General features: G+C 40.3%; 1 protein-coding gene across 3 annotated transcripts in view; it reads right to left on the bottom strand.

Annotated features, from left to right (window-relative positions):
• PAFAH1B1 (platelet activating factor acetylhydrolase 1b regulatory subunit 1) overlaps window positions 1-18,805 on the bottom strand; it is a 75,379-nt gene extending 56,574 nt beyond the window's left edge. Inside the window, exons 1-2 of one of the 3 annotated variants that reach the window (XM_021006939.2) lie at window positions 18,644-18,805; window positions 2,851-2,927 (exon numbers count right to left, since the gene is read on the bottom strand). The gene's annotated coding sequence lies outside the window, so the exon portion shown is untranslated. Of the gene's footprint in view, window positions 1-2,850; window positions 2,928-18,352; window positions 18,442-18,643 lie in introns of those variants that run through there. The other 2 variants (XM_021006940.2, XM_021006941.2) reach the window with 2 other exon arrangements.
• Between the last annotated feature and the right edge of the window lie 922 nt (window positions 18,806-19,727).

Consider the following 19,727-nt stretch of genomic DNA (forward strand, 5'->3'; position numbering starts at 1 on the left):
TCGCCCAGCTGATCAAAGTTCTCCAGTTTGCTATTATCCACACCAATGCCTTTTCTGATTGTGGTAGATAACAGAACTGACTATGGAGCTCAATTACTACAGTGAACTATCAAGCACCTATGAAATAGTACAGTCTAAAGGGTACAAAATAGCTTAAGATAGCCCCCTGTCTACAGGATACCAGGCCCAGAAAGTAATTAATGAAAAAGAAAATATCATATATTAAGAGTGCTAAATTGTACAGACAGTATTAAACAATACCATCAGAAAATAGGATCAAATGAAAAAATGTACATAAGGAGAGTCTGATCAAGGTGGTCTGGTATTGTCCAAGAAAGGATTCAGAGAAGGTGGGTTAGACCCTCCAAGCACAGGTAGAATAGAATAAAAGAAACTGAATACCTTAGCCACAGATATGGGAATGACCAAAACAAACATGGAATACGAATACCTGCTTGACTGGAGTTGAAGGTTTATATTAATGAGAAATGGGGTTGTGATATGCAGGGTGGGGTTAGATTACCAACAACCCTGGACACTAGACAGGCATTTATGGTTTACAGTAAGTATACAACAGGCAGCCACAGAAGGCTCTTCAACAAATAATACAATGAAGATTAATCTGACAGCAGTGTGCAAAATTAATTCACTGGGAGGTAGACTACAGCTGGGACTACCTGTTAAGAGGTAAAGAGGGGGCAACTTTATCCCCTTCAGGCTTAATTACACAAGATACAGCAAAGGATGAATTAAAAGGGCTTGATGACTACATATACAATAGGGACAAAGATGAGGGAGGATTCAAAGATGCTTTGAACCTAGAAAAATAAAAATTAATAATAATCATAGAAAAAGAATAATATGATTTTTATTAACAGGGGGAAAAAATCTAGGAAGTGTTTTAGTTTTAGAGGGAAAATGTTGAGTTCAATTTTAGACTTTCAAGTTCAAAGTGAAAATGTCCTACAGGAGTGCAAATACAGGACTAGAGTCTGGCTGAAGCAAAGACTAGTGATAATGATTCAGTGAACCTTTATCAAAATAAAGGTTCAAGGCATTAAGAGAGGATGATTTCTTCAGAGGAGTGAAATAAAATGAGCAGATACCTAAGGAGAGAGCTTCAGAGGACATAATAAAGAATAAAAAGAACTGGCAGAATAGACAAAGAACAACTTAAGGAAATAAGAGACAATGAAGTTAAGAGAGTATATCGTGCAAGCCTACACAGAGGCAGTGTCAAATACCCAAGGGACCAAAATGAGAACTTAAAAAAAAAAAGCCATTGCTATCTGGCCCTGTTCTTTTATTTAAATGCCATTTACATACAGAATAAAGTGAAACACAAATTTATCAAAAAAGAAAGGGGTCCCTTTCCCTTGAAATGAGTTTCCAGATAACAAAAATTTATTAGATGCCTACCACAGGCCCGGCACTGTGTTCACCTCTGGAGATTCCAAAGAAAGAAAGAAATAGTCCCTGCTCTCAAGAGTTTACATCCTAATGGAGGTAACCAGAAAACCGGCAATAAAGCTTTCAAGTAGAATTCCGTACTGTAGTAGAAGGAGCATTAACACTTTAAGTTAGGGGCAGCTAGGTGGCGCAGTGGATAGAGCACTGGCCCTGAAGTCAGGAAGACCTGAATTCAAATCCAGCCTCAGACCAAACACCTGACACTTACTAGCTGTGTGACTCTGGGCAAGTCACTTAACCCCAACTGCCTAAAAAGGAAAAAAAAAACTTTTAGGTTAGGAGCTGAATGTTAGTACTAGTACTATAAAATATGTACTACTGTCTTTTGTTTTTCTATCACCTTCATTTTCAAATGTACCTCTTTGTCTCCCTAGAGGTAGAAACAAAACATGAGTAGGGGTTAAAAAAAAATTCAAACCCAAACACATCAACCAAGTCTAATAGTAAATGTTATTTGCTCCACACACCCAGTCCCCTTCACTTGCTTGCTGACTGAATGCAAAGAGGAGAAAACATTTTCTCCTCTATTCTCTTAGGCCAAATTTGATCGCTGTAATTATATAGCCGTTGTGCTCCAGGTCTGAGGTCTGATCAGGTTGGTCCCATACATATCCCCCACCTCCCACCCTGTTTGAAACTGAAACATAACAAGACATTCATAACTCATCTAACAGTTATCAAAATGAGATACAACCAGTGAAAGACAATTAGAGGAGGGAAAAGATGTCCATCTAGGATAAAAGCCTTGAGCTGAGCACATAGCTTTCTGAAGAAGGTATGGATCATATTGCTGGGCAGTGGCCAGAATCTTAAGAGAGGAGCTAAAGCCTCTTGTGTCCAGGCTCTTCTTGTATTAAGGTGACCAGGAAGCTAAATCAACAGCCTGAGCCTGGGTTCCCTTAACCAATTAAATCTCAAGACCAGCTTTTAAGAAAAACTAACCTAACCTGCAGAAAGTGGAGCCTTAGAATTTTGCTCCCACCACAACAGCCTTTTTTCCCTTCTTCTTTCCATGGTAATGCTATCTCATTTAGCATCCGTTCACATAAATCTTCCTACTCTTCTCTCATGATTATTCCATATACATTCACGTACCAGTTTGTTTAGCCATTCCACAACTGATGGGCACGTACTTTGTTTCCAGTTTTTTGCTACTAAAAAATAATGGTATAAAATACTTTAGTGTATATAAGACCTATTTTTGACATCCTAAGCGAACAGATCTAGCAGTGGAATTTCTGGGTAAATGGGTATGGATTTTTAAGTTAACTTTCTTAACATAAATCCTAACTGCCTTGTAGAATGGTTAGACCAATTAACAATCCCACTAATAGTGCTTTTGTATGCCTAAGCTCCCACACCCCCAACATTGACTATTACCAATCTTTTGTCGTTTTTCTAGCTCCAACACTCCCTGGCTGTGAGATCACGGGCAAACAACCTCTCTGTTTCCTCATCTGTAAAATAGGGAAAAACAGTTATTATGGAGAAAGTGCTTTGCAAAACCTTAAAGTGTAATACAAAGGACTGTTACTAGAGTTATGAAGATGGCAGCCAAATTATAACTGCGCGACCATGGACCAGTGTCTCAGTAAGTGCGGCAGCAAAGGGAAGGAGAGAAAGAGGATGCTTACAATGAATTTTGAGCTCCTTGAAGGTAGAATCATGGTTTGTACACCTTTGCATCACACACATCAACTCACAGAATGTCTGGCACATAGCAGGTACTCAAAATATTTAACGAATGAATATTAGGGAAGATGTGAGAGATGAAATCATTAGTTTTGCTAGGAATCTTTTCCTCCGTTTTCTGGAATATAAACAGTTATCTAGGGAAATCTGTCAAATCGGTAAACAAGTAAGGAGAATAGCCTTGATTCAATCAATCAATAAACATTAAGCGCCTATGTACCAGGCACTGTAGTAAGCACTGGGGATTACAGAAGGAGTCAAAAGACAGGCCCTTCCCTCAAGAAGCTTACAACTGAATGGGGAAACAACATGCAAACAACTATATACAAAGCAAGCTATATAATAACGTAATACAAGATAGATAGGAAATAATTAACAGAGAGAAGGCTCTAGAATTAAGAGGTATTGGGGAAGACTTCCAGAAAAAGATGGGGTTTTTAGTTGGGACTTAACAGAAGCCAGGGAAGCCAGGAGGTAGAGACAAAGGAGATCATTCCAGGCATGGAGAATAGCCAGAAAAAATGTCCAGAGCTAAGAGATGGAATGACCGAAGGTAAGAGGAAAATCTAGAGTCTGGAAAGAAAATGAACCTGCTTTTCTAGTGACCAAAGTGTCTTAAGTAAATAATAGCTCAACCTTGACTAGAAGGGCAGAAATCAAAAACCAGCAAGTTAAGAAAAAAAGAAAGGGCTTAGAAGATACTGGAAAAAAGCCTTAAGCCAAAAAAAACCTAAGTAACATATATGGCACACTTGTTAACTATCTTTGTTACCACCCCCAAATCCCCTCATACTATATACTGTTCAATAGCTAACTGTATATGCTCTTCCTGCTCTTGGACACTTTAAAGCTAATCAAAAGAAAGGATTAAAGTCCAGGACTTAGTCTCTGGAGAAGAAATTTCCCCTTATTCTCCCTCCCCACAACCTTCCACCAGAAAATCAGCCCAATAAGCAGTGACAGAAAGTAGCCAGAGAGCCTTTTGCTTAGTGGCTCAGTATTGAGCCTTGCTTTGTCACATAACACCACTAGTCCCACTATAAAATTCCAAGGATTACTCTAAAGCAATTAGCTCCAAAGTAAGAACTATGGTTCCTTTGTGGGGTGTTGGCTTGAGATCAACCAATATAGAAGTGGGGAAGATTTTACCCTCTTCCTCAACAATAGCCCATCTTTAACACCCTGGCCCCTCTCATGGCTTTAGCTAGCTTGAGCCCTATCAGGACAGTTAAAACCTAATGCAACCCTGACACCCACAACAGGTGTGCAAACAAAATTTCCGGGAACTGCCCCCACCCCACCCCTCAATCCTACAGGATTCCCATCTTCCTGGTCATTTGTCCCTGGCCATAGCACACAGGCAGAATGAAAGGGTTGTAATTATACTATCTTTCTACCCAAACCTACCCACACATCTTCAGAACTTCCTCCCTCTTTCTGTGGAGGGTACTACCATTGTTCCAGTCTTCTAGGTTCTCAATTTGCTCATTATCCTCCTTAACTGAAACTGCTGTCTTCAACGTTATCAATAATCTCTTAAATGACAACTCTGCTGGCCTTTTCCCCACTCAACCTTCCTCTTTCCTGACTTCTTTGCAGCATTTAATACTATTGACCATCTCCCTCCAGACTGTCATGACATCGGTCTCTCAGTACTCCTCCTTACTCTAAGCCAGGCATTATGCAAAGCACTGGGCATAAAAAAAACAGTTCCTGACCTTAAGGAGCTCATGTTTGAATGGCCAAAAATTGTGGATACAAGATATATATGGTGTAAGTGGGAGACAATCTCAAAGGGAAGACACTAGCAGTAGCTGGGGGACTTAGACAAATGAAACACATAGAGAATAATGCAAGCACAGCACATACTTAAATGGCCTATATATTAAAAAGAAACCAAAAACCTTACCTATTCAGTACCATAGAATAAGTAATATTACAGCGGTGTGCAAATTAAATGTAGGTACTCTAGTTTTCCAGCCAGCTGGGATTAACCTGTTAAGAACCCATTTTTAAGCTGAGTAATTGCTCTAAAATGTATTACATATATTACTATCTTTTAAAAGATGATACTGAATATAATTTTAATGACCAAAAATTTCTCAACAATTGTGTTGAATTATACAATTCTATCATTGTCTCCACTCAAGAAGTCCTCTAATATCTCATCAACTGAGGTAACTCTGGCTTCCTGAACTATGTGCCAGTGCTGGCCAAGATCTACAACTAGAAAGGGTTCTGGCAACTGACTGACTGAGCAATTATGAAATATCATGGTCTTAAAAAGTTGGAGAGAGAGGCTGTGATCTGTGTTGGTGGAGGAAGTATCCACATTGATTATAGATCTTGATTCACTGATGTTACAGTGATAGTCTCAGGGCTCACTGGTCCCTATACTAAATGCTCCCAGACTATTGTGCTTTTTGGTCTTTAAAATATATTATGTCAGTTCAGACTAGTACCATTATGTCTACTTATAGCAGTCTTCTCCCCCTCCTAATCTGTCACCTCTACTTTGGAGCGGGCTTATAATAAATAAGGTAAACCAAGTCGTGGCTCTCACTCCTAATAAAGGTTTTATAAAAGCTTTAGTGAATGGGCTCGGGCACACCTATTTTGGCTTTTTCATAGTCTTTTTTGTTTACTTCCTGATTCTTGGTCATGTTCCATAGAGGTGACCTATTACTATAGTTGCCAGGGCCTAATTTTCAGTTTCTAGAGACACTTCTTCTCCTCCTTTCTCCAACTTCAACTTTTGTGCATTTGACCAGTCATTAAAACTTCTCCAAGCATGGAGAGGGGCTAGAAGAAGAAATAATTCTATAAGGTTACACATCAGCAACTCAAAATAGCTGGACAGGAAGCTGAAATCACTGGCTCTAAATGTAACAATAAAGACTATCATTTCTTGAGCATTTCTAAGAATAAAATATATTCTTTCCCTTCTGAAGCCTGTAACAAAATACCTCTATTTTGAAGGTGGAAAGTTCTGTTTTAGGGCTTGCTAGAATTGAAGATAAGAGTACAGAAACAACTTTCATATGGTATAATCTATAATAAAGACTGAAAGCTGAGAAGAAAGAAAAACCTTACAACTCTATCATCTCTCCTTCTCTCTCTGTATTATTCCCACAAACTCAAATAGTTTGTAGAAGATATTGCTATCATCAGGTAAAACTACTGCTAGAGCTGATGCAGAAATGTTAACAAGACTTTCAAAAACAAAAAATGACTGACTTCTTGATGCTAAAAGCATCAATATGCCAACACATTATGATTTACAAGTATCTCCCTGTAATCCACTGAAAAGAAAGTAAATGTTAAGTAATGATTAAATTTCAAGTCTCTCAATTCAATTGTTTACAATATTCAAGGTTGATGTGTTTTATCTAGTTTAGCTTTTTTTATTTTATAGCAAAACTGAGCTGTCATTTACCACAGCTAAAACTGGCCCTTAATGAACCTCAGAAAGTACCTATAATTAAAATTGAATATAACTAATGTCAATATGCCACAAGTCTAAACTTCCTGTTAATGAGGGTATAATTAGCTTCTTAATTTTATACTTTCTAGCCATAAGACAGATATTATATTTTTTAAAAACCTAAAAGAGCTTATAATCACAATTCCTTTGTTCAGAAACACAATTCTAACATAATACTATAAAGTATCATAGATACTTCTTTGTAAAAAAATATATTTTTATGAAGGATACCTTTCTATATTTTTAAAAATTAAAATCTTTTAGCAAAAATTTTTATACTATATTTCAGTAATATCAATTGTTAACTAAATATAAAAATTCGATTTCCAACCAAAAGATAGATGCCAAGACAATAATCTATAAAATAATAACTCTGAAAGCCTTGGATCTCTTGCTAAACACAACGACCAATCACAGCTCCAGAGGGCTCATGATGAACCATGCTATCCACCTCCAGACAGAAATCTCAGCAACTGACTTAAAGTACAGACTAAAGAATATTTTTTTTTGGACATGGCTAATGGAGGAATTTATTTTTCTTGACTACATATTTGTAATTCGTTTTGGCTTTCTTGTTTTCTCGATAAGTAGGGAAAGGGGCAGTATAAGGAAAAGAATTCAGGACTGAAAATAAAATAAAACTAAATTCAACTAATCTGCATACTTTATGTCAAGGATAGCCAAACTGCTTTCTGACTAAAAGTATATAAAGCCTTTTTTATATGCCTGTAAACTTTGATGCCTAAATGTACATTTAATAATCTCTGATCTTAAAGGTTCCCCTCTTCTTACTAAATCATCTAGATGTTCTGCATTAGGATCACTTGTTAATGTATTTTACCACAGGCAAGAAATGCCACCTTTACGCTAAGTATACCAAAAATTCACAAGATGAATCAAATATTATTTGATTTGAAATTAGAAGTGTTTTCCTAAGTTTATTAAAGGATGGATATAGAGAATATTATACCTATTAAAAATTTAAAACTCAGTTTCTCCTTGAAAAATTAATGGAATTAAAACTAAATAAAAGATGTTAACTAAAACTTAGGAAAACAACTCCTTCAGCCTATATCTAGAATGCCCTTTAATTAACAGGAGCCATAATGTATGTAAAAATAAACGCAATGGTAACAAACCAACTATATACCATCTGTTCGAATGACCAAAGAATAAAGTGTTTAACAGTGTTCCTACTCTGAAATAAATTATATTCTATTAAAATTTGTCCTTTAAGCTCAGGTAACAGGAAGCTCTTAAAAAGAAATCACCTATTATAACTGTTAAACTGAGATTATATTTTAAAATGCTGTATATACACAATAACTTATTTTAACTAATTAAAAAATGCACGCTATACAGGAAGTAAATTACTAAACAGTATGGCATAGGAAATAAAATAATAAACTTACGCTATCAGGTAACAGAAAACAACTCAGAAGGTTCAAATACAGTTTAAACAGTCCTTAAAGACATATGTTCCCTATAAAAGGACAAAAATGGCTTTTGGAGTGCCATGCTTGTTAGCATGCTTGTTGACTGGTTGATTATAAAATAAATGGTGAGAACCTAAGTATGTAACCAAACATCTTTCTCTCTAGGATAAAACTATTTTCACAAAACTACAGTTTATCTGACAAAACTTGATCTAAGACATTTGAAATGCAGACCCTAGAAAGCAATGTTTAAAAATAATTAACACATCTACTGGAGAAAGACTTCAACATTTTAAAAGATGGCATTAATTGGATCAGGGATAATTAATACCTCTTTTGTGAGTTGTGGCCCCCTTCACCCTTTGGCAGTTTGGTAAATAGATACCTTTCTCAGAATTATTTTTTTAAATGTATAAAATACATAAAATTACAAATAAAACCAAATATACTGAAAGACAATAAAATTTTTTTTTAAGTTCAGACACCAAGATCATCAAAGCATCTTGATCTAAAAAGAATGAATTCACATTTATCCAAGGAATACAACGTTTGGGCTAACATTTATGATATTTAACATAAATGGATGACCAATTTGAATGCAATAAAATATGCTTATCACTAAAATTTTATTGAACTTAATTTAACAATTCTTCAAAGATTCATAAGGCACTTTAGAATCTCTGAAGTCTATCTTGGGGCTGTCAAACAACTGATCCTCACTGTAGATACTGTAGAGTATCAAGAAAAAAACTATTATTTGAACTTTCTAGTCATTTACATATAGTATAAAAGAGAGTTTTCTGCCTTCATCTACTGGAACGAAAAACAGTAAAACCCTATAGCCTATATATCAGAATTGAGATGTTTATGTTGTTGTTTTGTTTGTTTTCCCCTAAATCTCAGACTCACACCTTAGGTTTCATTATGTTCCAATGGATGTGATCTCAATTGATTTAAGTATTCAGTCCCTCCAAGGGTTTCGACAGCAACCCACATTTTCCAGGTTGTACTGTGTGAATGTTTGTCCATATTCTCCACAGCTCCTTCACAACTTCATCTAATATACTAGAGGTAGGCTTTTCTCAAGAGCCTTTTCTCTTTTGCAGCTATACCAGTCCCAGGACTTGGGCTTTCCATGTTACCCTCATCTTCACTAAAGGAGCCTTAACGAAATCCCTCCATGAAGCCCTACTCCAGATAACACAAAGTAACCCTGGACACTTGAAAGTCAGGCCAACAGAGGATAAACTCCTCTGGTTCTACCATGCTGTAAAGCCTCCAAGTAAGATTCCAGGAGGTGCTTAACAGACAAACTCAGATAAAAACAGAGAGGTATTTATCATCAATAAGTTGGCCATCACGTGAAGAATTCTTTGGTCAGTACAACCCATTAGACATTTTAAGACTGCCCAAAGTACAAGCCATTAAAGCAGAAGTCTAAGACACTGGAGTCTTTCCTGGATGAAAGGAGACTATCCATATGAATTTGTTAAGTGTTGGAAGACATTTAAAAATTAAAATCTCAAGTTTCTACACAGCCAAGAATTCAAATTAATGCAAATGTCTCCGCACAAAATTAAGTAACATACTATAAAAATGTATTCAATTTGTGATTAGGTATATCCTACAAAATTAAAACCTCTTAATTTTACTTTTCAAAATTATGAATTCTAGTTCTTTTCATTAATCCTCCACAGAAAATCCACCCAATATGCTGAAGGTCTTTGTATCTCATCCTTTTGATATATCTGGGTTATACCAGTGTACCATTCATTCATATTGTGCTTTTCTGATTATTTATCTGTTGTATCTTTTATGCCAACTCTTACCAACCATCTGAGTTGTTCATTGCCCAAGAGGTTATTTGCAATCTGGATTCTTCAGAGATTATGCTGTTTCATCATTCACTGCTGTGAAGCATCACCAGAATATTAGTGTTAAAGAGATGAGCTTTTACAGCAATGAGCACGATTTAGAATGATCTCTTCCCCTCCTATCCAACATTAATCCTAGGCCAATAATGCACCACGGCTTCTGCCCAGAGTACTAGGCATCCATATTGATGAACTGTTAGCAAAAATCTGTTACCTCCCCCACTCCTCCAGCTGCATGTCTCCCTTTACTTTCTGGTTAGGATGGTTACATACAACTTTCCTACATGGCTATGGAACTTACTGTTCCAGGGCTCAAAGCACATTAGGATAATGCCATCTATACCAACCGCAACATCTGGAAAAATTCTCTATGGATAAGGAATCTTTCTTCTGCAGATTTTGTGGCAAGTACCCAAGGTGAATAGATGTCTCTCCTTGTTTACATATCTCATTGGTCTACATAACCAAACATCAATTTCAGCAGGCAAAATCGATTTCTTGGACTTTCAAAGTGGTTTCTGTATATAAATGATACATTTCAATGTGACTTCTTCAAAGATTCTCTCTGATCTTTCTTCTTCAAACTGCTCCAAATTCAACTTTTAAAAAATGCCCTTTTTTGGGAGGGGGGGAAATAAGGAAAATTTTTATATATTATATCTCCAGAAATACCTTTAGAATCTTTTACAAATGTATCTCTTTGGAATAATGGTATATACTGTGATTTTAAACAAATATCTTAAGAACTCTAAATATCTGAATTTAGCATTGGTATGCACATCCATAACAGACCTTCATCTCTACCAAGAGCTGTGGAATTCTAATTCTTGATCAGTTTCAGATCTGTGAAGTGGAAAAAAGATTTACTTCATTAAAAAAATGAAGTAATATTTTAAAGTGGCCAATTTCTACATCAAATAACAAGAATTCACATAATCAATCCAACTACAAATTAACAGCAATTTCCTTCTTGTGAATAGAGAAAGCCTCCAATAAACAGATGTAATAGTTTGCCAAGACGCCTAATTAATATGATGCTAAATAAGTATTATTGTTTTCCCCAAAAATATACTACTTATAACAGATTCGTTTTACTTATAACAGCTTCAGTTGTGATATAAAAGCAGACAAATTTTTTAAAACAGGGACAATTTCAACCAATACAAAACTCTAATGCTATAAAAATAGCTATACCACTTCAGTCTTAAGCTTAAGAATGTACTAATGTAGTCAACAATAGATAAAAGTTTCAATGAAGATAGCCAAAATATACTAAATCTATTCAGAACAGCTATCCCTGCTTTTCATACCATTACAGGATTTTTCTCAGTTTTCTCATTTATATATTTATTATGATAATCCAAAAAAGTGCTACTCTGATACTTTCATCATGACATGGAGACAAAGGTTACTGAGCAGAGCCCAAGGTCTGACATATCCGGTGCCTGACAACATACCTACAGGGCCACAGCGAAAGCTTAGCTAAATTTGAAAAGTTTCATACCACCAAAGGATAGGAGACCAAGGGATGATTTTTTTTTTCAGACAGAGGAATTCATAATGGGGAGGAGGAGTGGTAGAGAAGTTGGCAAGAAACACTTGTGGAAGAAATACCCACACATCAATGAAATAAATCATCAATCAATATAATGCAAAACTGGTAACCAAAAATGTCACTCCTCAATTCCATTCAATAAATATTTATTAAGCACTTAAGGCAAGCTTGCTAGGTCAAGGCACAGGGAGGGAAGGAAGGAAAGGAGGAAGGAAGGAAGGAAGGAAGGAAGGAAGGAAGGAAGGAAGGAAGGAAGGAAGGAAGGAAGGAAGGAAGGAGGGAGGAAGGGAGGGAAGGAAGGAGGGAGGGAAGGAGGGAGGGAAGGAAGGAAGGAAGGAGAGAGAAAACAATCTGTGCCCTCAAAGAGCTTACATTCCACTGGGATATAACTACCTGAAGATGGACAGCACTAACAATTATGTGGATCAGAAAAGGTTTCCCACAGGAGAGCTAAGCCTTGACTGAGGCCAGAGATTCTAAGCTGTAAAGATGAGGAGAGAGTGCATTCTAGGCATGGCAGCCAGGCCTATTTAAAGCTCAAAGGCAGGAAATGTCATGTCAGGGGAACATCCAAGCTTCAATGAAATGCAAAATGGGTTAGAGAGCAGTGTGAAATCAGTTTGTGAAAACAGTTGGAGAGGTGGGATGGAGTCAAGATTGTGGAGACTTAAAAAAAGGAATTTTCATTTTATTCTTAAAGCAATGAGTGATGGAACATTACTATGCTGTAAGAAATGATGAGCTGGCTGATTTTAGAAAAACATGGAAAGATTTGCATGAAGTAATGAAAAGTGAGCAGAACCAAGAGAACGCTGTATACAGTAACCGCATATTCTTCAAAGAATAATTGTATAAGACCAAGTTATTCAGAGTATTGTAAATACACAAATTAACTACAAAGGACCTATGAAGAAAGATGCTATCCACTTTCAGGGAAAGAACTGATAAATATAAGTATGTATAGTATGGTTTTACATTATTTATAAATCTGTGTCAAATGGTAGCCTTCTCTAGCACAGGGTCAGGAAGGTGGGAGGGAGACAGTTAAGAATTTAAAATGTAACCTAAAATAAAATTAGATTTTAAAAAAAGCAATAGGGATCCTCTGGAACTTTCTGAGCAGACCTAATCAGACCTGCGCTTTAGGAATATCAATTCGACAGCCCTGTGGATGAGACGCTGAAGTGGGGAAGAGACTGAAGGCAAGCTACTGCAGCAGTCTAAGCAAAAGCAGATGAGAGGCTGAACTAAGACACTGGCTATGTGTGCAGCAAGAAGTAGATGGACATATGAAAGATTCAGGAAACAGAACTGTCACGACTTGGCAATTGCTGAGATACAGAAGATGAGAGAAAGGGGGAAGAATCAAAGGCGACCCCAGACTACAAAAGGTAGTGCAGACTGGAAGCTCAAAAGACAGCTGAGGGCTGGACTATATAGATTTAGAAGTGATCTCTAAAGGCAGGATAACGGAATTCATGGGAGCTGTTGAGGTCACCAAGGGAGTATGCAGAGAGAAGTGGGCCCGGGATAGAATCTTGGGGCATATGCATGATGCCAGGTTGGGCCACAGAAAACTGACCCATCAAAGAAGACTAGGAATGGAGAGAACCAGAAGAGAAAAATACCGTCACCAAAACCCAAGAAGGGAGTAGTCAAGAGCATTAAATTTGGTAGAGAAAGATAAGGACTGAGAAAAAAGCTACTGGGTTTAGCAATTAAGAAGTGAGTAGCCTCGCTGGAAAGCCGGAATGTAAGGGGCTGAGAAGTGATAACCACATTCCATGGATAATTTACCCAGCTGGGTCAGTGTTTCTTATAACACAGTTGGTATAGGGTTTGTTGCCACTTCACCCAAAGTTGCGACCCTGTTCCATGTGGTACAACTTTTCCAGGGTAAGCATGCCCTCCCATTACTTGCAATGTTATTAAAATACACTGAAAGTTGATTATTATAAACACCTCTAAAATAAGAACGGGTAATTTTTCCTTTTATCTTGTTTAGTTTAAGTATTGACTGATGACCTTCTGCTGACCTCTGCTCAGTACTTTAAGGGATACAAAACTTCCTGCCCTCAAGCAACTTTATTATAAACAAAAATATGTAACAAATAAGATAGCAGACAAACAGCAAGAGGAGTGATACAGTTAAGTGCTATGGGATTTGGGGGGAAAGAGAGAACAATGAGAACAATAGTAATTAAGTAAGGCTTCATAAAGGGTGAGATTTAAGCTAGCTAGCCCTACAAAGACAACCTAGGTAGCAAAGAACATGAAACCAAAGGTTCCTTCCAGCTCTCAACCTATATGATACAATTTTGAATAAAAGGAAAAAGAATGTGCTGGACCATACATAACAAAGCATTTTAAAAAGTCTCAGTAGCTAAGCCATATACTACTGACCTAAGGCCTATTACCCTTTCTCTCCTACTAACCTGCCATATGACCTTGGTGAAGAGACTTACCTACATCTCAGCTCTCTCATTGGTTAAAATAAATAAATAACCTACCTCAGAGAGTGCTTGGGAGAACAAATGAAAAATAAAAGTACTTTGAAAACACAAGGTGCTAAGGAAATGTATAATAGCAGTAGAAACTTCAAGGGATCACATGCCTCATTAAAAAGCGGCAAGTATTTTAGAGAGATACATAGATAATTTTAACCAGGCAGGTTAAGCTTGTGCCACAAGCCAGCATCTTTAAAAAAAAGAAAACTGTAAATCAAAATAAAAGTTATTTGTGATGGCTTTATCCTAGGATTTCAAAGTATTTCACAAATACTAATTAAGTTTTAACTGTGGAAGGGAGAAGTAAATATATATTTGAAGAAGTTGTAAACTAAGGTTCAAGTGACTAGTTTAGGGTCATGCCAAAAGTGTAGTTCTGTAATCTTAACTTTCAATGACAGTTCCTTGAACTAAGCTTTTTCAGAATACTGATAAAATCTTTGCTTCTCTTCAAACATACGCGAAAACACATATTAAGCATAACTTAAGCACAACAAATAAATTTCTTAGGTGAAGACATTATACTGTTGGAGCTGGTGAAGAAAAAGTAACTACCAGATTTTCTATCACAGCGTAGTCCTTCTAGAATATAGGGGAAAATGCTATACTCGGGCAAATAAAGATTTTCAGAACCAAACAGACCTATGGTCATTGATTTTCAGCCAACTAACAGCACCAAGTCCCACTGGCAACACACACAGTATGAGTCACTCCTCGGGAAGCCAAGGAGAACAGTAACAAAACAGAGTCTCTCTGACATCTAGATTTTCCTGAGGAGTCCTTCATCCAAATATTGACCGGACTCTTATGATTCAATGATTCGTATATTTGATCAAACCATAATCTGGCTATATTTGTTGTTGAGTGCTTTCAGTGATGTCCAAATCTTTATGACCCCACTTGGGGTTTTCCTGGCAAAGATGCTGGAGTGGTTTACCATTTCTTTCTCCAGCTCATTTGACAGATGAGGAAGATGAGGCAAAAAGAGTCAAGTGACTCACCCAGGATCACACAACTAGTAAGTATCTAAGGCTGGATCTGAGTTCAGGTCTTCCTGATTCCAGGCTTGGCACTCTGCCCAAAGTGCCACCAATCTGACTACATGGTATGTAGTAAAGTTGTTGTTGTTTTTAATTCCAGGTTAAGAAATCCTGCCTTCTGGATGACAAACTTAACTAAGTTATTTACATCACTCATCTATTGTTTAGTATAGCACTCTGAAGATTCATTCAGATCCTGCTTTTAAAGCTAGTGTATGGAATATGGAATTTAAACCCTTTAATAAGAGAAAAAAGAAAACTGTGGTATTATTTTCCCCTCTGAAATTTCTCAAACTCTCTATTCTAAGAACATTTACCCAAAATTACATTACACATAACTATGAGACAGAAGATCTTTCCAATCTTATGCTGAATTTTATTAACTAAAAAGACTTCTAAAAATTGACCTCACAAGAGAATGTAATTTTTAGAAGTGGAAGGCACCTTAAAGATTATTTCATCGAGCCCCTTCACTTGACAAAAAAGGAAACAGAGCGTTAGAGGTGAATCAAGTAGCCTGAAGTTCACTCAGGTATGATCTTTACATTAGGCCATCCTGTACTTAAAAAAAAACAACAAAAACCCCCCTAGAAATCAAGACAAAGATCTTGTAAAGCTCAAATTCTGGCATACTAGAAACATCACATTTGGTAACCAATAGGTATCTTACCCAAAAGTCAAAGCAACCTAAATCTCAAAACCAAGTCCTCTCCCTACGCCCCCAAATCTACTGAACAAGATCATTATTAGTGAACATTACTAATGTCTTAGCTTGGGGTATGAAAGGTTTTTAATATTATCTTGAATTCCTAACTCTATCCACACAATGTATTCTTTTAAGGAAATTCTACTTTCTTCTTGTCTTTTTCCTAATTACATTTACATAAAACATGAGAAGAGAACTAAATTAGTGAACACATACCACATAAATTAGTGGTCAACAAAAATCACTCTTGGAACTCAAATCTCAAACTCCTTTTAAGATTTCATTTTATGTAGTTCTTTGATTCAAGATATTTAAGTCACCTACCTCCTTTTATGGTGGTACCTTTACAAAAAATTGCCCTTCTGGGGGCAGCATAGAGAAAAGGTTAATGCTAACTAGCTTTTACAGGGCCTATTTTATGCTTTATGTTGTGGTCTTAATGCTCACTCAGGAAAATATATCACAAACAAATGTGAGTTAAATGCCAGTTTATACCAAAGCACAGTAAAAAAAAAAAAAAGTGGTATTCACCTTGGGTTTTGGCAATATGTCTGGCTATCATTTTTTCTATACTGTTATTTCTAGCAGAGACACATTCATAGACATCTAAATAAAACAATAAAAAATGAACACATCTATATATAAAATATACAACCAAGCAGTTAAGTGGCTGCTTTAGAATAGTGACTGATTACTTCTCCCTGGACTCCACAAAAAAGATGGAAACCAAGAGCATCAGATTATTTAACAAAGTCCCTTTTGCTATTAGGTTTACTATATAGAAATACAATTATTGCTGCAATTAGTATTAAAACAGCCCACCAAAAAACAAGCAAGAGAAAAATGCAATGAAAGGACAATCTAGCCATTTCCCAGCTTCCTTACTCCACCCAGTCTTCTCAAAGGTTGTACGCAGCATCCGCAAATGTTATCCAGTTTTTTTTTCTTTCAAGGGGAGGGGGATTTAAAAAAAGAATGATGTACAGAAATTAGAACTCTGCTATTCAAGCATTTACTTGAAGAATTTTTCAAAATAATCATGCTTAGCTTCGGGTTAATTTTAGTAGGCTTATTCTCTTCTTTGATACCCTAAACGTTGAAGGATCCTTTTTATAAATTAACCAATCCAAATACACAGATTCAATAACTGAGATTTACATGTCCCCTATTCTTTGAAATGACAAACTGTAATAATATCACCCATTAAAGATTAAAAACCTAATCAGTATGCTTCAGCCACAAAGATTGGTTAAAATAAAAGGTCAAAGAAAGCTCTCAATGCGGAATCAACCTTATTTCATTTCCTACTGCAACCAAAAAGGGTTGTTCTCTTGATAAAGGATTTGACCTGCAACAACCAAGCCCTGCTGCAGTAGAAAAATTTTACCCAAACGCTACCATAGCAAAAGGAGAGGGATGACATTATTACTGGTATCAAAGGCCCAACTACAGTCTCCTCCGCCCTAGCCTCAAAAGGAAATACACAAAACAACCCCACCCCCAAACAAGAATATAATAAAAAAAAACCTGCAATAATTTTACACTTAATCTTTACATCATTCCGATAGCAGAGATCTACTTTTATGTATATGAAGATCAAAATTACAAAAACATCTTCATTCTCTCATCACCTCTTTAAAATAAAGGAGGAACTCTTGGTATTTACATCTCCCCTCCTTAAACAAGAAAACACAAACCAGGCCCCTCTCCCCAAAAGCACAAATTTCTTACCCTACCAAGGATTCCAAGCCGGCTGCCCACCCCCCAACTCCAAAGGAAAATTTCCTACCCTCCTCCCAATGAGTTTCTTGCCAAGTCACTAAGGAATGACCGAGCAGCTAATAAATAAAGCAAAGACACCTTTTGACGCCTCCACCCGCAGAAATGGACAACCGCCTCTCTCCCTGACGGTCTTCAGTTTTCAGGGATGCTCTTCTAGTCCCTACAACAATTTGACCACCCGCCCTTGGAGCCATTCTCTCACCTGAGAGGGCCGGGGGCGGGGAATGGGGGGTCGGGCTGGGAATAATAAGAGAGAGAGATGCTTTATGTCCCCGAATGGGCAGGGTGGAAAAATGGCAGAGGACCCCGAACCCGAGGGCTACCACCATTTAAGCCCCCCCAGTTCCAGGGAGGGGGGCCCCATCAGGTAGAACAAGCTGCACCTCGCCCCATCTGGTCACAGGCTGCTGCCGCTAGAGATGGGGGGCTCTCGGATACCCCCCTCCTGGCTGGGGGGGGCGGGGAGGCCGGCCCTGCGCCCGGGGTGGCGGCCATCCAGACGCCCAGAGAGGCCTGGAGCGCCGCGGCAGCGCGGGGCTGGGGGCTCCCTCGCTCCCCAGCCGCTTGGGTCGGGTCGGGAGGTCGAGGCGAACCCCTCCCCTCCGGGCCCCGGGGACGAGAAACCTGTTCCCCGAGCCTGCCTCCCTCCTCTTCCTCCCCCTCCCCTCCATCTTCCTGCAAAGTCACGGGGGGGGCATCTTTTCTTTCCCCCCCTTTCCTCCGCGGCGCGGGCAGGGCCGCCCCCTCCGTGCCCCCCCCAGCCCCGGGCCCGGGCCGCCCCCTCCCGCCCCTCCCGGGTCTCTCACCCAACGGCCGCCGCGGCCGCCATTTTGAGAGCGAGGAGAGAAGAAGGAGGAGGAGGCGGCAAGGGGGAGGGGAGCGAGAGGGAGGGAGCAGGGAGGGAGGCTGGGGGGGAGGAGGAGGAGGAGGAAGAAGAAGAGGAGGAGGAGGAGGTGGAGAAGGAGGGAGGGGACCGGCGCAGCCACATCGCCCGCGGATCCCCAGCCTGAGCCCGGGCCGCAGCCTGCGCCGGCGCCGCCCGAGGGGGAGGGGGAGAAAGAAGCCAGCCCGAGGACAGGCCCCGGCCGCCGCCTTACCCGAGAGCCCGCCGCCGCCGCCGTCGTCGCCGCCTCCGTGTGGCCTCTTCCGTCCTTCACTCCCATCCACCGGCGGGGGAGGGGAGAAGGGGAGGGAGGAGGGAGGGGAAGGGACGAGGGAGGGAGGAGGGAAGGGAGGGAGGGGAGGAGGGGGGGCTGGCGCGCAGGGCCCGGGCCCGGGGCGGGCTGGCTGGCGTTGGGGGGAGGGGTGCGGGCGGGCGGGCGCGCGCGCGGCTCCTCAGCCGTTCGGGGGCTCGCGCCGCAGTCCGGCCGGCGCTCGCGGCCTTCGCTCCCGCTCGGGTCCGGCTCTGTCGCTCGCGCGCGCTCCCCCCTCCTTTCGGCCTTTTTGCCTTCCTTCAGCTCGTCCGTTCTTTCGTCGGCCTGTTCGCTTTTCTTTTCCCCTCCCACCTCCTCGGTTCTACTATCGCCGCTGCCGCCGCCGCCACCCCCGCCCCGCCGCTCCGGCTCGGTCTGTCACAGGAGCTGCCCCAGCGCCCTGACGTCACCGCGCCGCCGCCGCCCCAGACCGGCCGAGGAAGGAGGGGGAGGAGGCGCCGACGGCGCATGCGTGGGGCCGGGGCCTGAAGGGAGCTGCCGTCACCTCTGCTCGACGCGCTTCCCGGGCAGCGCGTCACCGAATGGAAGCCGGCCCTCGGCTGCCCCTCCCCGTCCCGCCCTCAGCCCTCGGGCCCGGGAGCTGGGGCCGAGCCGCGGCAGCCGCAGCCTTGGGGCCAGGGGCCCACAGAGGTCCCCCCTCCCCCACCCCCGGCCATCCTCTTGACTGACCGTGACTGGCTGCCCCGGCTCGCAGCTCTGCACAGCGCTTTACGTAATGGTCTGCTTAGAGCGGGGGACACCCAGCATAATAACCGACGTTGAGGGGGACGGGCCGCAGAGACCTGTCATCCCATTGGCAGAGGAAGCTGGGGGGGGCGCTCTCCACCAGGGCAGGTCAGCACCTGCGCCGGCAGGTCAGCGTTGGGCTTAGGGAGCAGGAAGGGGCGGGGGTGTGCGGAGGGGAGCACTTGAACCCAGGGCCCTCTGGCATCAGGAAGCACTACCCCCACCGCCTCTTAGTGACGTT

This window comes from Phascolarctos cinereus, unplaced genomic scaffold (genome assembly GCF_003287225.1).
Source record: "Phascolarctos cinereus isolate Bilbo 61053 unplaced genomic scaffold, phaCin_HiC Scaffold_5;HRSCAF=322, whole genome shotgun sequence".
Taxonomy (NCBI): domain Eukaryota; kingdom Metazoa; phylum Chordata; class Mammalia; order Diprotodontia; family Phascolarctidae; genus Phascolarctos; species Phascolarctos cinereus.